Source organism: Macrotis lagotis, chromosome 2 (assembly GCF_037893015.1).
Source record: "Macrotis lagotis isolate mMagLag1 chromosome 2, bilby.v1.9.chrom.fasta, whole genome shotgun sequence".
In the NCBI taxonomy this organism is placed as follows: domain Eukaryota; kingdom Metazoa; phylum Chordata; class Mammalia; order Peramelemorphia; family Peramelidae; genus Macrotis; species Macrotis lagotis.
The window spans coordinates 163,291,792-163,305,904 of NC_133659.1; the positions used below are offsets into that span (position 1 = coordinate 163,291,792).

General features: G+C 50.5%; 1 protein-coding gene and 1 long non-coding RNA gene across 9 annotated transcripts in view; one reads left to right on the forward strand and one right to left on the reverse strand.

Moving 5' to 3' along the window:
- The window catches only part of LOC141513429 (uncharacterized), a 31,159-nt gene extending 25,826 nt beyond the window's left edge, over window positions 1-5,333 (reverse strand). The window contains exon 1 of the long non-coding RNA XR_012475800.1: window positions 3,430-5,333. This is a non-coding gene — a long non-coding RNA (uncharacterized LOC141513429). The remainder of the gene's footprint in view (window positions 1-3,429) is intronic.
- Window positions 5,334-5,845: 512 nt separating this feature from the next.
- Window positions 5,846-14,113, forward strand: part of MEF2D (myocyte enhancer factor 2D) — a 118,636-nt gene continuing 110,368 nt past the window's right edge. For 7 of the 8 annotated variants that reach the window (XM_074223211.1, XM_074223213.1, XM_074223209.1 and 4 more), the window contains exon 1: window positions 5,846-6,210. The gene's annotated coding sequence lies outside the window, so the exon portion shown is untranslated. The remainder of the gene's footprint in view (window positions 6,211-14,113) is intronic. The other variant, XM_074223214.1, reaches the window with a different exon arrangement.

The following is a 14,113-nucleotide window of genomic DNA, read 5'->3' on the forward strand; positions in this document are numbered from 1 at the left end:
CTCGCTCCCCCAGTCTCTCCTTTGGAGCAGGACCTCCTCCCTCCGGCGCTGCCCACTCCGTAGCGAGCCTCCAGACCGATTCCTGGGGCTCCAACTTCCACAGGACAATTTTTTTTGCTCCCACGCCCCGACTTCTTCCTCTTCGCCTTTCTTCTTCTGTCCCTCCCACACTCCCTCTTCCCCGGGTCAGGGACAGAAGCAGCTGTCTAAAGGGCCCTCAGCGCCTGGCCCTTTAAGGCCACCTTCTTCCCCCACGTGCTGTCTGGTTGGGCTGGCGACGGTGACGCACGCGTGACGTCAATGGCAGCTGGCGGAGACTGGGCACGAGGGGGAGAAAGGGGGAGGGAGGGGGAGAAGGCAGTTTATTTGCATTTAAAGGGATAGTCCCTGCCTGGCCTGAAGAAGGCTGGGACCCGGGGAAGGATGCGCTTCGGACTTTCCTCCCAGGACCGTGGAGAGTGGAAAGTCTGGTGCGGAGTGGGAGAAGGCCTGGGTGCAGCCTGGGTCAAGTTCGAGTGCCTGTGGGTGTCCTTCCGAGGGAAAAGGAAAATAGTCCCTCATTTTGTTGGGGCTGGGACCATGTGACTAGGAGGAGGAGGAGGAGGAGGAGGAGGAGGAGGAGGAGGAGGAGGAGGAGGGAGCGGGGAGAAGGAGAGAGGGAGGAGCCGAGGAGAAGGCTCTTCTTGCAGGCTGCGCCGCAGCTGCCCCCACCCCCACATCCTGCCCACCCTCGGTGCAGCTGCCACCACATCCTGCCCAGGCAGGGGGGACAGGGTGTGCTCGGGCTGGTGGGGGGGGGGATGCACTGACCGAGGGCCCAAGATTCACCCCCCACCCCCACCCCAGCCTCTGGTCCAGGGCGTGGTACCTGCCCTTTGCCTCCGTGCTCTGGCCTCTGGCACCAGCCTGGACACCCAGCAGGGCTCTGCCCACCCGGGCTTGGCCATCGAGGTGCCTAACTTGGCCACTTGGCCCAAAGTACCCTTCCAAGTCCTGTCCCCACCCCCCCACCCCCACCCAGGCAAAGGGCAGGAGAAGCGAGAACTAGACATGCCTAGCTGCCAGGGACTAGGCATATGCACACCGGGATGTGGGTCCGCATCCACCCGGGCAAGTCTACCCCTGTCATGTTAACAGTACAGCCTTTACAGTGCTCTTAGCCCGGCACGAGAAATGCTTTATCTAGTTTTGTCTGTGTATTCTTTCATTTGACCCTCACAAGAAGCCTGAAATGTAGCTGCTCAGGCAGGAGTTCTTAACTTAGTGTCCATGGACAGACAGCATCCCCCCCCCCCCCCCAGAGTCTGGGAACTTGGATTAAAAAAATAATTGTATCTTTATTTTCACAAATTTCTAAAATTTAGCATTTCCTTCCATTATGAATTTTTTAAAGAAATATATTCTGAGAAGGGGTCTAGGCTTCAGAAAATTGCCTAGGGGGTTCATGACACAAAGATGGTTACTAGTGGTCCTTTATACTCCCAAGTATTATCCTCATTTTTACAGACCAGGAAACTGAGGCCCAGAAAGGAAAAGGACCACAATCCAGTTAAGTGGCAGAGCTGGAATTTCAACCTAAGTCTCCTGGTCCAGAGTTCTTCCCTCAGAAGGACACTGCCTATGAAGATGCCCAATCCTGCATACACATAGCTATATACACACAGACAGACACACAGGGACCCAACACACCTCCTCTTCATCCAAAGCAGACAGATGGGATGGGGGTGGGGGACTGGAGAACTGGAGGTGGCCTCAGCTAGGACAATGGGGGAAGGGAGGAGGGAGAAAAGTCTCCAGGATGCAGGGCAGCTCTAGAGAGGAAAAGGATATAGAGTCTTCTCCAGAGGTCTGGAGGGAGGGAGGGAGAAGCCTAAGTATGAGCCATTGCCACAGCAAAAGAAAGGGCTTTCCACTGTCCTTGATGCCAAGGAAGGCAAAGTAAACTTCTGGTCTATATTGATATGGAGGTTAATCTGGCCAGGCAAATTGGCTGTTATTGTTTTACCTGTATTAGATCTCCAAGGAGCATGGAGGCAAGGGGCTGAAAAAATGATCTCATGCCACCCTCCACCCTCAAAGGAGTCCTTTGAAAGGGAATAGTTTGATGGGAAATAATGATGTGTATAAAGTCAGAAAGCTTAGGTATGAATCCTTAGTCTACCTCCTATACTAGCTATATGACCTTGGACTTGTAGCAACCTTTCTGAACTTGGTGTCTTCACCTGTTTAAAAAATGGGGGGGGGGTGGGAATTGGGAAGAGAGAGAGACTACATGGTCTTTTTTTCCTTCCACTTCTGTCTCTGATTCTACAATCCTAATTAGTGGTCTGTGACTATGCTGGGGAGTGGGGGGGGCACTAGGTCATTTCCCTCTAATAGGCTAGGTATGCTAGGCAGCTTTTTTGGGAAGAGATATTACCTTGTTAATCACAATAGAAATTTCCTTGAGAAGTTTTTCAAAAGAATGGAAGGGGGAAACTTAAGTACCAAGTCTCCCAAGGAACTGATTTAATAATTAAATCATATATTTATATACAAATCAGCCGGAAAAGACCTGAAATCATCTTGTCAAACCTAGAAAAGCACTCCAGTATTATAGTGGCAAGAGTAATGGATTTGAAATTAGAGAAACACCATTTTTCTAAAACTTAGGATATTAACTTTATCTCTCAGGGCCTCAGCTATTTCATCTGAAAAAACAAGGGGGTTAAACAGGATCTTTAAAGTCTCTTTTAGCTTTAAATGCTGTGATCTTATAAACTCTATAGGTGAGAGGCAATGTTAAAAAGTTGATCCTGAAAGACTTGGGTTCAAGCCTTGACTATAACACTATGTACTATGTGACCCTAGGCAATCGTGGATGCCATAAATTTTAGGGAAGATGCTGACATCTTATTCTTATACTATTGAAGTCACAGGTCTAGTCCCTGTCTTCCTGTGGAAGCCAGACCCTAGTATCTGAGCTTTCAGGAATATTTTGAACTGACAACTTGGTGAGCCAGTTGTGGGCCTTGGGGGAGAAAGATTGGAAATCCTGCATTTTGAGTTTAATGAGGGCACTTGTCAAGACTTCCTTCCTGCTGCCCGATCTGAATCCTTCCTACTATAATATCACCCTTACTCTTTTGTTTGTTTTTTATGGAGATAAATTCCAGGGGAATGCTACTACTAGCTACTACTTCCACAAAGTCTCAAGGTTGCATAACTTCCCGTCCTGCTCCAATTCTCTCTGCCCTTCTTCAGTATGTCCTCTATGGAGCTTAGTGAGGACCCAAATCTCCCTTCAGAATTTCATCTTCCAAGATCAGGTGCTTTTTCTCAACTGTTTCTTCGGGTCTGGACCCCCAGGGATTATATCCCTCCCCTCCAGTGACATCATCAGTCATCATCAGGCTCCTAGCCCTTTAATAGACAGCCCAGGTGACTCACCTTCCTTCCTCATTCCTTTGTTCGGCCCAACATTCCAAGCCGGGGAGGACCCAACAGCCAATAACATCCTTGGAGGGATACCAGCCTGGCTCAGGATTGGTCAGATCTTTAGTTAGCGGGATGCTCACCCTGCAGGTCTTTTAAAGGGTGGGGCTCGGAGCTGGTACAAAGTTGGGGGATGGGGTGAGAGGGAGGGAAGATACCTGAGTCTTTTGATTTCGAGACTGAAGGGGCCTTTGTGGGCTGTTTCTCTAGCTTAAGATTCATTCGATTAAAGTTGGACATGAGAGAGGGCTGGAGTGTTTGGAGAGCTTCAAAGATGGCTTATAGATAGAAGGTCCAAGAGGCAGGGCATCTATCCTTGCAGCTCCCTGCTGGGCTTCCCTATCCCTTTCTTATTTATTTTCAACTGCCATGTCCTGTCCAGTTTAGTTTTCCCAGGCTCCTTCCTGTAAAGCCTTTTCCAGCAACCGCTGATCTCTCCAGTCTCAACATTCTGCTTTCCCGACGGAAACAGCCGGAAAATAAACACCCTGATGACTAAACGGTTTCTTCAGCTAGAGCCTAAGGAAGTCCTAAAAATAGAGCCCATCAAATGAGGGGAGGTTTTCCCGCTGCTGGGTTAGGGAAGAGGGGAGGTCATTTTATCCATCCTCCTACCTCCACAAAAGAGTAGTCTCTCTAATGGCCAAACTGAAGCTGTACCAACCCTGAGAATTCCCAGGGAAGTTGCAGCTTACACTTCTATCCTAGTCTTTCAGAAAGTCTATCCTGTGGTCTAGCTTCTCTTTCCTCAAGGCTTACACAGAATGTACTCACAATCTGCTACGTGTGTAGAGCCCAGACCTGTTGGGGAGCTGACAAGCTGTAAAGAGACCATGTGGGACATTGCTTAATCCTGGAGGGTTTCCTAGAGGGGAGGGCCCAGGAGAGAAAGAGGCCAAGGAAATAAGAGCCTGTTGGCTTTGTATTACTTGATATACAGTACTACGGAGATGAGCCACCAATCTAATTGCAAAGCAGTCTTTCTGATGTCTCCTGTTTGGGGTTGGGAAGGACCTGGAGAGACTAAGCAGATCCTTTTCCTGCCTCCAGGCTTCAAATGCGCTTTATCTTCGTCCAAGCAGAAGAAATCAAGGGCTGAAACATTCCACTATTTAGTTCCAGATCTACCACTTCCTAGATATGTGGCCCTGGACAAATGAATCAGGCTTTCTGTGTCTTTAGTTTCCCAATCTGTAAAAAAAGGGGATGATCATACCTCTGATCCTGATCTCCCCAGGTGGTAGAGAAGATCAATTGAGATAAGTGTAAAGTCTAGTTAACAGGCATTTATCATGCGCCTATTACTTGCCCTAAACTCTATTTAAACACTTACTAAGAGCCCATAGGCACTGTGGTAGGGGTTGGGAATACAAACAGCAGGGTAAGAACAAAAAGTCCAAGTTTTGGAGCAGTTCATTATCTAACGGAGGAGAAGCCCTACAAACAACTAACAACCAAGTGACGGGATAGGCTAGAAGCAAGGGAGGCGTTAAGGGGGTGCCGTAAGCCCCTCTTAGTAGTGACTCTTTCCACAGGGTGGTGCTTTGGGATTGCTCCCTTCAGCTGGGGTCTGATGGACCGCATCCGGGAATGCCGGGGGACCCCCGTTAGTTTGGCGGCATTCGGGAAAACTTCCAGGGAGCCCCTTGGAAGGCTTGCCCGGGGTAGCCGGATTTAAAACAAAACAACCAAAAGGGCCAGTCCTCCTTTAATAAGATGTTTTCAAGGGTGTTTCCTGCGCTGGGGGAAATTAGGGTTCCCGCCCCTTTAAATTGCCCCCTTGGCTGCGCTCCGTGGGCTGCAGGCTCCGGGATGAGGTCACCCGAGAACTATGAGCCTGTAGCTTTAAGCGGCGAGGCGTCTCCGGGGCCGGGCGGGGGAGGGGCCCCGGGGCCCCCGGGCCCGGGAAGCCGCCCCTTCCAGCCCGGCGGCCTTCCGCGCTGCCCCCGGGCGGCCCGGGCCCCGAGGGGCGCTGCCACGCCACTCCTCCAAGCTCCCCCCAACTTTCTCCAACTGCCCTCCCCCAGCCCTCGGGGCGGCGCGGCCGGCGGCGCGGCCCGCGGGAGCCGCGAGCGGGTGGGGGAGGCTGCGCCTTTAATAGCGCCGCCCGGGCCCTCCCCCGGGGCCCGCGGCCTCCGCCGCGGCGGCGGAGGGATCCGCGGCTCCGGCCCGCGCTGCAGCCTAGCTTGGGGTGGGGAGGAGGGAGCCGGAGGGCGGCCGGCGCGCAGGCGGGGCGGGGAGGGGGTGGAGGAGGCGGAGGAGGGAGGGGGCGGGCCCGGCGGCCGGCCCACCCTCCCCTGGCCCCGCCCCGAGGCCCCCATGGGGCCTTCCCATTGGCCCCCCCGGCTGCCCGTCACCCCGCCGCCTCCTCTCCGCCCCCCCCAGGCTAGGCTGAGCTGTGCCTACGTTGGCCTCGGCTCCCGGGGACAGGAGGAGTTACCTTTGGAGCCCAAAAGGAGGAAGGAAGAAAATATATCAACAACAGCGGCGGCTCGGGAACCCCGGCCCAGGACCCTCCTTCCCCTCCACCCCGGCCCCAGGACCGGGGCCCGGGACCTCCCGGCTCCACCCAGGGCCCGGGCAGACGCCTGTCTCCTTAGTTATTTTTCGACCTCCCCTCCCCCTAAAAAGAAAAAGCGCCCCCCGCCTTGCTGCGCCGGGAGACCGGAGCGGGGCCAGGTCCCGCGCTCTTCCTCCCGCCCCGGGCCGCGGCGCCCCCTCCCCCAACGGGGGCCGGTGAGTAGAAAAGAACCGCCGCGCCTGTCGCTTTAAGAGACCCGCCTCCCCCTCCCTGCCTTCTCCCCCCTCGGGGCGTCCGGGCTGGAAGGGGCGCCCGGGCCGGTCCCGCGCCGTGTGGGAGGGTCCGCCGGCTGTGTCCGCGGGGGCCCGGGGCCGCCGGGGGGGCCCGGAGGGAGGGCAGCCCCCCGCCCCCGAGGGCACGGGGTGACAGCCCGGGGCGCGGGGGTCCTCCCGCCCCTGCTGCCCGTGCCTCCTCCTTGACCCAAAATGGTGCAGAAGGGGCCCGGGAGGGCGGCGGGCGGTGGGGGCGGGGTGGGGGAGCTGCAGCTGTTGGGGGGAGGGGGAGGGGGTGCTGTTCAGATGACACCCGGCCGGGTGGGTGGGTTGCGCTGCCTCTGCGTGTTGGGGCCCCGTTTGGCTCGGGTGACAGCTGGGCGCCGGAGCCCGCAGACCCGCCCGGGAGAGGGGCGTCCGCCTCTGGGGGCCCGACCCCCGCCCTGGGGCTCCCTCTCCGGATCCGCACCCCGACCCCGCGGCCGGTTTTCGCTTTGAAGCCCAGTTGGAGACCCCCACCCCAGCGATCCACAGCCCCGCCCTTGGGTGGGTAACTAACTCCCGGCCAGAGTTTGCAGCTGTACCACACCTGGGGAGTGGGGGGGGGGCTGCAGGAGAGGGTCTCTACTCCCCTTTACTGTCTGTCTTACCCAGAGTGATGAGAGCTGGGAGGGGCAAAAAAATAGGTCTGGGGGGGCCCTTTGGCCTCCTTGCTTTAGGGACTCCAGGGGAAGACATCCCGCTCGCGGTGCCGTCTCAGTGTTTTGGGGGGTCTTCAGGTCAGGGGAGACGTCTGAGCAGCAGCACACATACCTGGACTGTCGCCCGAGTTTTGAGCAAGTTGTTGTGATTTATGAGTAGAATCACCTGGATCTTTCTCGCTCTAACGCGGGGTTGGAGACAGGAAGGGGGGAGGGGAGATATCGAGGGCAGGAGATGGAACTTCTCCGGAGGGGGTATCTCTGGGGAAGGGGGTGGAACCTTGTAGGACTTCGCATTGATGGGAAGTTCACCGTCTGGGGCAGTGACCTTGGGCCACTGGAGGCTGGCTTATGGGGAGGGTACACTGGAGGGGAATGAAGCTAGGGAAACCATCGACTTCTGCCTTTACCTTCTTCACCCCAACTCCTGCTCAGAGATTCTTCTCTCTTTCTTTCTTTCTTCCTTGGTGGGGGTAGGGGAGCACACATGCCACTGTATACAGAGCTTTTATATGTTATGTCATGGGTCTTGTTGCTAAGGCAGCCAGGTTCTAACTTGGTGGTTGATGGGCAGACTATGAGGCTGGGATAGAAGAGACTGATGACCTTCCCCCCCCCCCCCAATACACTTACCCTTCTTCCTCCCTTCTCTCCTTCCTCCATCCCTAGGGACAGGCTGCTCTAGGCCCCAATGATTCCAATCAGGAATGAACTTCCTTCCTGTTTGCCTTCTAAGCCCCCGGGGGGAAAAACAAACTGTTTGGGGGCAGGAAGTGGAGAGGTGGTTTGGGATCAGGGTGTTGGTATCTGAAGGCCCTCTCAGACCTGCTCTGTGTGGGTAGGAATCATGTGGGCCTGTGTGTTCCTGAGCACCCATGATCCCATTTAGCCTATGGTGTGTATTTGTCCTCCCCTAAGGGAGGGGGAGAGGGCAGAAGAGGAACAATTTCTGACTTCTCTGGGGAAGGAAGAGATCATTACTGCTCTTTCCATTTTACTGAGAGCCCAGAATACTTCGGTATTTGACCCAGTCCCACAGAAGATCTGTGGCACAACTGTCATCCACCTGGTCCTTTCAGCAGAGCCTTTTCCTGGATGTTGAGGGAGCTAGGAGGGAGGGGGTGGATATGAGGTCCTTACCTTTATGGGAGTAGGAAAAAGAGGAAAGCTCCTAGGCATGAATACTGAGACAAAGGTAGATGATCCAGGCAGACAGAACTCCAGACCTCAGGATTTTGGGGGAGCAGAGTGGAAGGTGGGTTGGGATGGACATTAACTAATTCACCTCAAGCTATACTGTACTCACAGCTCTTGAACAGCAGCTTCCTCCTGAGGGACTTTATCTGGTCTGTAGCTGACTTATCAGTTCTACCCTTTCTTCCCTCTCTTCAGATTGGGGGTTGGAGAGATGATGGGCCAGACTCCCCTGCTCAGCCCCTCTTGCAGCTCATAGGCAGGGAGGTACGGTAGTCTCCCCAGCTGCTGTTATATAATCTCTCCTGCAGGGTTTTTTGGTTGTTTTTTTTTTAATCCACCAGAAGCCTTGCCTGAGTGTGAGGGGGGAGGAATGGGAGCAGGATTGGCAGCAAGAGCCTTCAGGTGTGTTGGCCAGTACTGAGACACAGGGACAAGGACAGACTGGCCTCTGAAGCCCTAAGCCTCAGGGGATTTGAGATCAGCTGCCCACAGAGGGTATGAGACTTCCTCAGGTTGTAGGGACTTGTAGCAGGACCACTGTGTCATTTACTACCTCCCCCTGGCTCCTTTAAGGCAGCCCTTCCTTGGCCCATATTGCTGGGGAAGAGCTGCCACTGCTTTCTTATTCCTACCCTCTAGGAAGTCTGTTTTAAGTCCAACTTCCTTCCCTCCTACTGTGGGGGTCAGTCCTGTTCACTGCCCTCTGAAGACGTAGACCTCAATAGGACCCTCAGAGGGACCCTCTTCAAAGTCAAGAATATGACATATACCTACCCTTCTCAGAGCCTCCGGATTCTCTTTCCCCTACACATTCAAGACTTCTGGAGCTCCTGATCAGACCCTCCCAGTTGCTTTGTTCTGTATCAGATCTTCAAAGTTCAAGGGCCAATCAGCTCCTAGGCCCTCTCCCTGGACTCAGTAACTAGCTAGGAGAAACCGTATCATCCTCCCTAATTATCAACCCCCCCCCAATTCATCTCAGATGCTTTAGAGGTTGATGTCTTGATGTATTGCTGTGGAAATCGCTAACCATTTTTAGAAGTAAATGTGGAAGAAGAGGATATGAGTGTGGAGTAGAATGATAAGGCTTCCTGGAGGGGACCATCATTTCTTTTATCCCAGGATCTTTGAGCACTTCTTGACTTGTCAGTGATCTCCAAACTGATTTTTTAAGAGGCCCCCATGATATCATAGAAAGAACACTGGATTTGGTATTAGAAAATCTGGATTTAAATCTTACTGCTTCCTATGTGACCTTGGACAAATCACTTTCCTTCTGGGAGGCTATTTGCTCATTTGTAAAATAAAGGAGTTTAGGCTAAATGACCTCTCACATTCCCTTCTAGTGCCAGATTCTCTGATCTATGATCTCTATTCTAGGGGCTAGGGCTTTTTTCACTACTTCCTGACTGTCAAGAGATCTTGAAGCACTTTATGGTTAGAGAATAGCAAAACACTCTTTGGCCAAGAGCCCTAGGTTATTATCCCCCTTTTATAGGGAAGGGAGGGAGGGGATGGTGATGGCTGTGGGGCTTAAAAGCTGACTGCCCAGAGCCTCAGCGTCACTGTAATCGCCTATGGCTTTTACAAGCCCCCACTTTGCTCAGGGACAGAGTCAGTTCTCCCAGGGTTTTTTAGTGGCTTACTCACTGGTCTGGCCTTTGGTCCAGGTAGCACCCAGGGTCTTGGTGGGGAGAGGGAAGACTCAAGTTCAAGTTCTGGCCTGAGAGTCCAGAGCTGACCATGTTGAGATTGATATTCTTGTTGTGTCTTTGGATCACAGCTGCAGCAGGAGAGAGCTAGGAGAGACTGCAGGAAGACTTCTTTGACTTTTTTTTCTTTATGACTGAAGCACAGCTCTGACTAAGGAATTGATGGAGAGACTGGGGGATTTCAAAGCCCTTTTCTTTTCCGTTTTTCCTAAGGAAGGGAAATGGGAGAGCAAGGACAGGCAGTATCCCTTGGAAAGCCTTGACCTTTGCCCATGTAAGCTCTATATTGTTTGATCCTTGATATATTTATTTTTTACCACCCCCACCCCACCTTTGTCCAGGGCTGGAAACTTTAATGGAGTGGGAGAAGAGGGGAACATATATACTCTTGTGAGTTGTTGACTGCCTGTAGTTCTTAGCTGCATGCTAGCAATAGCAACTCTGTCCCCAACTTTGGGAATATGTAAAAATGCATACATACATGGACCTGCTTGTTTTTGAGTCCTTGAACAGGGACCTGTCATATCCAAGCATGGATAACAAAGGAACAGTAGCTAACCTCTTCTCAGGGATGGAGCTAGTTCTTTGTGAGGCACAACTGTAAAGATGATTATAGGATTGGAGGTGGTGTGATGGGGGAGGGCTGGGGTCAGGGAACATGGGACAATTACCCTAGGGCAGTGGGTTCCCCCTGTTGCAGGATGATGGAAATTAGGCAATAGATGGGACTTCCTAGTTGCTAGGGGATGGGCAGTGACCTTTCATTCCCAGATGCAAGATAGAATTGACCTTGTGATATGTGTGTGTGTGTGTGTGTGTGTGTGTGTGTGTGTAGATGCTTTCTCTACCCTATTATCCAAGAAGCTCATCCTTTATTGGACAAATCTGTTTCCTCCTCTTCATTTATAAAACAATGGGGCTGAACTTGACTATGATCTCAAAGTTCCCTTCCATCCATGGTAGTCTGTGGTTCTGTAACAAATTGGCCAGGTTGGCTTTCCTGCATCCCTTTCACTTCAGGTTAAAAACAGAACTTTGGGCTTTGTTCTACCACCTGTCCTGGGTCACACCCAAGCAGTGACCATATTTACCAGTTTAGAATTGTCCCCCTGGGGATCTTGGGTGGCAGATCCTATCATTGACCTTGGACCCATTCTTGGCCAGAGAGCTTCTCCTCCCCAAACTGGCACTATGGTGCATCTGTTATGCCAATGAAGAAGATAACAATAGTTTCCAACACCCTCCAACCTCTTGAGACCTGGAAGTATCTGTGATGCAGCTCAGCCTGAAGCTTTTACACTGGCCCAAAGCTGACCCAGAGAATCACTGGGCATTAGTGCTGGAAGGGACCCTAAAGAGCATTTAGTCAAAGCCCTAGATTTTACAGTTGAAGAAACTGAAGACCTTTGGCAGACTTAATTTATATCACTCCCCTTCATGCATTCAGTGTTCTAGCTAAAGTAGTCTACTTAGCTACCACCAGAAATGCCATCTCTAGTCTCTGTCCTTTTCCACAAGCTGTCTTAGGTGCCTGAGATATACTCTCTCACCTCCACCTCTTCTCATCTTTGGCTTTCTTCAAGGCTCTGAACCTGACTCCTTAGTAAAACCTAACTTAATGTCTTCCCTCCTACCGATGTTGCATTTTTACATACCATGCTGTTAGTGAAATTATTTTCTGTTTACTTCTCTGTGTAAATGTTTATTCACTAGTAGAATGTAAGCCCCCTGAAGGTAGGGACTGGTTTACTTTTGTGTCTAAATCTTGGTCTTCGTAGCACAGTGTCTTGAACATAGTAGGCCTTAATAAACAGGCTTGAGGAGAGGGCCCTTGTCCAAGGTTACATAGTAAATAGCAAAACCAGGATTTAAAGCCAGGTCTTCCTCTGTTCTTTCTCTGTGCATCCCACAGAGTTAGGTGGATAGAAAAGTATGTTTTTGAATTTCCTGGGTGGAAAGGATCTCTAAGACACTTCAGATCTCGATAGGTTGGGAGATGAAGTTTCCCTTTGCTCTTGGAGATTGGGGAGGGGGCGAGCTTTAGATTAGAAACTAGACCACAGATGGAAAAACCAAGGACCTGGTGGCAGTGGTGTTTTTGTTGTGCCCTAAAGGGGATTCTTGGAGTCCTTATTTGGGTCTCTAGGGGAAGGGGTGGTGGAGATAGAGAAAGGACCCTTAGGATGAAATACAAGCTCCTCTGTTGGGCATTTAAAGCTCTGGCTCTGACCTACTTTTCTAGGCTTATTACATGTTATTCCCCTTCACGAACTCCATGGTCTAGCTCAACTGGCCTTCTGGCTGCTTTTCTTCACACATGACATTCCATCCTCCATGTCTTTGCACACGCTGTCCCTCTCCCCAGCCCCCAGCCCCCATGCCTGGAATGTCCACTCTACCTCCATATCTTAGAAATCTCTTTCCTTCCAGGCATAGCTTGAGCACCACCACTGAAGCCCTTCTGACCTCCCCAGTTACACGCACTTTCCCCCAGAAATTGCCTTGCATTTATTTAATATATATTTTATATATGATGCAGTAACTAAAGAGAGAGCTGGTTTCAAATCCTGGGTTCAGGTTCTGCCTTTGATACATATTGACTGTGTGACCTTTGGCAAATCACTTAACCTCTTAGCTCTCTAGACCAGTGGTTCTCAAAATATAGTCTGGGGATTCTGAGACACTTTCAGGGGGGATCATCAAAATCAGAACTATTTTTATAATACTAAGATGTTGTTTGCCTATTAAAATACTCCTTTTCCCCCAACTACACAACTGTGTGAGGCTGGATTTTTTCACATACTTCAAAACACCATATAGCAACAGATTGAATAGAGAAACCGATAGGAGAATCCAGCTGTCATCTATTAAGTTAGACATTAAAGAGATTTGCAAAAATTTGGAAATTGGTACCGATTTTACTTAATTCTTTTCTTTGGAAAATGGAATTATTTTTCATTAAAATGTTATTTGAATGGAGATGTAATAGTATTTTAGAAATGTATGTTTTAATTTCTAATATGATAAGTATTCAAAGATATGATCTACCTAGACAAAAGCTCTTTGAGGTCTTTAATAATGTTGAAGTATATAGAAGGGTCCTGAGACCCAAAAGTTTGAGAATCTCTCTCTAGATAACTTTAAGATAGCAAATTACAGAGAAAGTGCTGACTTCATTGAAGGTTCCCTATCCTAATGAAGTCAAAGGTCCAGTTCCTATCCTGTGCTGTATTTTGTATGTGTTTATTGTGCAACCCTTTCTGGGAAGGAGGTCAGGCAAGGACTGACTCATTTCTGTTTCCCTAGCACCTTGCAGAGTACCTGGCATATTGGAGGCACTTAATGAATGTTTGTGGATTGGTTGTTTGATTGACACTATAGTAGTAGAGATTAGCCAGCAAGAGGGAGGGTTTTGTTGGTTTTTTTTTTTTTTTTTTTTTGGGTGGAGGTCAGAAGAGGCTGTCTTCAAATCTCAGGGAATAGAAAAGATGACCAGCCTGATTGTCCAGGTCAAGAAAGGAGTCTTGAGTTGGGGAAGACACAGTGAACTCTCAAGGACTGCTGATCATTATTCTGCCATGAGATCAGTAGGACTTTCTAAATTCAATGAGAGAAGAACAGGCAACAGTGGGCAGGGCTGAAGCTAGATCAAAGGAAGGATTTTCCCACAGAATTTTGAGATGGGGGACAGTGACCTCTTTTCATCTTGAAAGATGAAGTACAAGCATGATGGATTTGGGCTTTTCTGAACTGAGAATCTGAGGAATTACCAGCTGACTAGGGTATGAGTCTCATGGAGAGTTGTCTTCTCTATCTTTTCTTGAGCCAGGCATGGAAATGTACAGGTTTCAAGAACTTAGGAAACTGGAAAGAATTTGTGATCATTAATTCCAACTTCACTTTACAGCTGAGGAAACTGAGGCCCAGCAAAATGGAAGACACTTGTTCATAGTTACTTATGTATTAAGATGATTGGTAAGTATTGAAAACAGTCACTGCCATTGAAAACACAGAGAGACCAACCGAGTCTAGGCTGAGGTAATTTAGGAAGGGGACCTCAACTGAGGTTGTGACATAATGGAGAGGCAACCCCAGATCCCAGACCACACACTTAAGAGGAATGGGACATTTGGTCCCTGCTTTTTATACCCTTCAGACTCCAAGAAATCGCTTGAGTCTTCCTCCTCATATTCCTGCTAGCAACCATTCCTTCTCTTCACTGTTAAACTTCTCAGT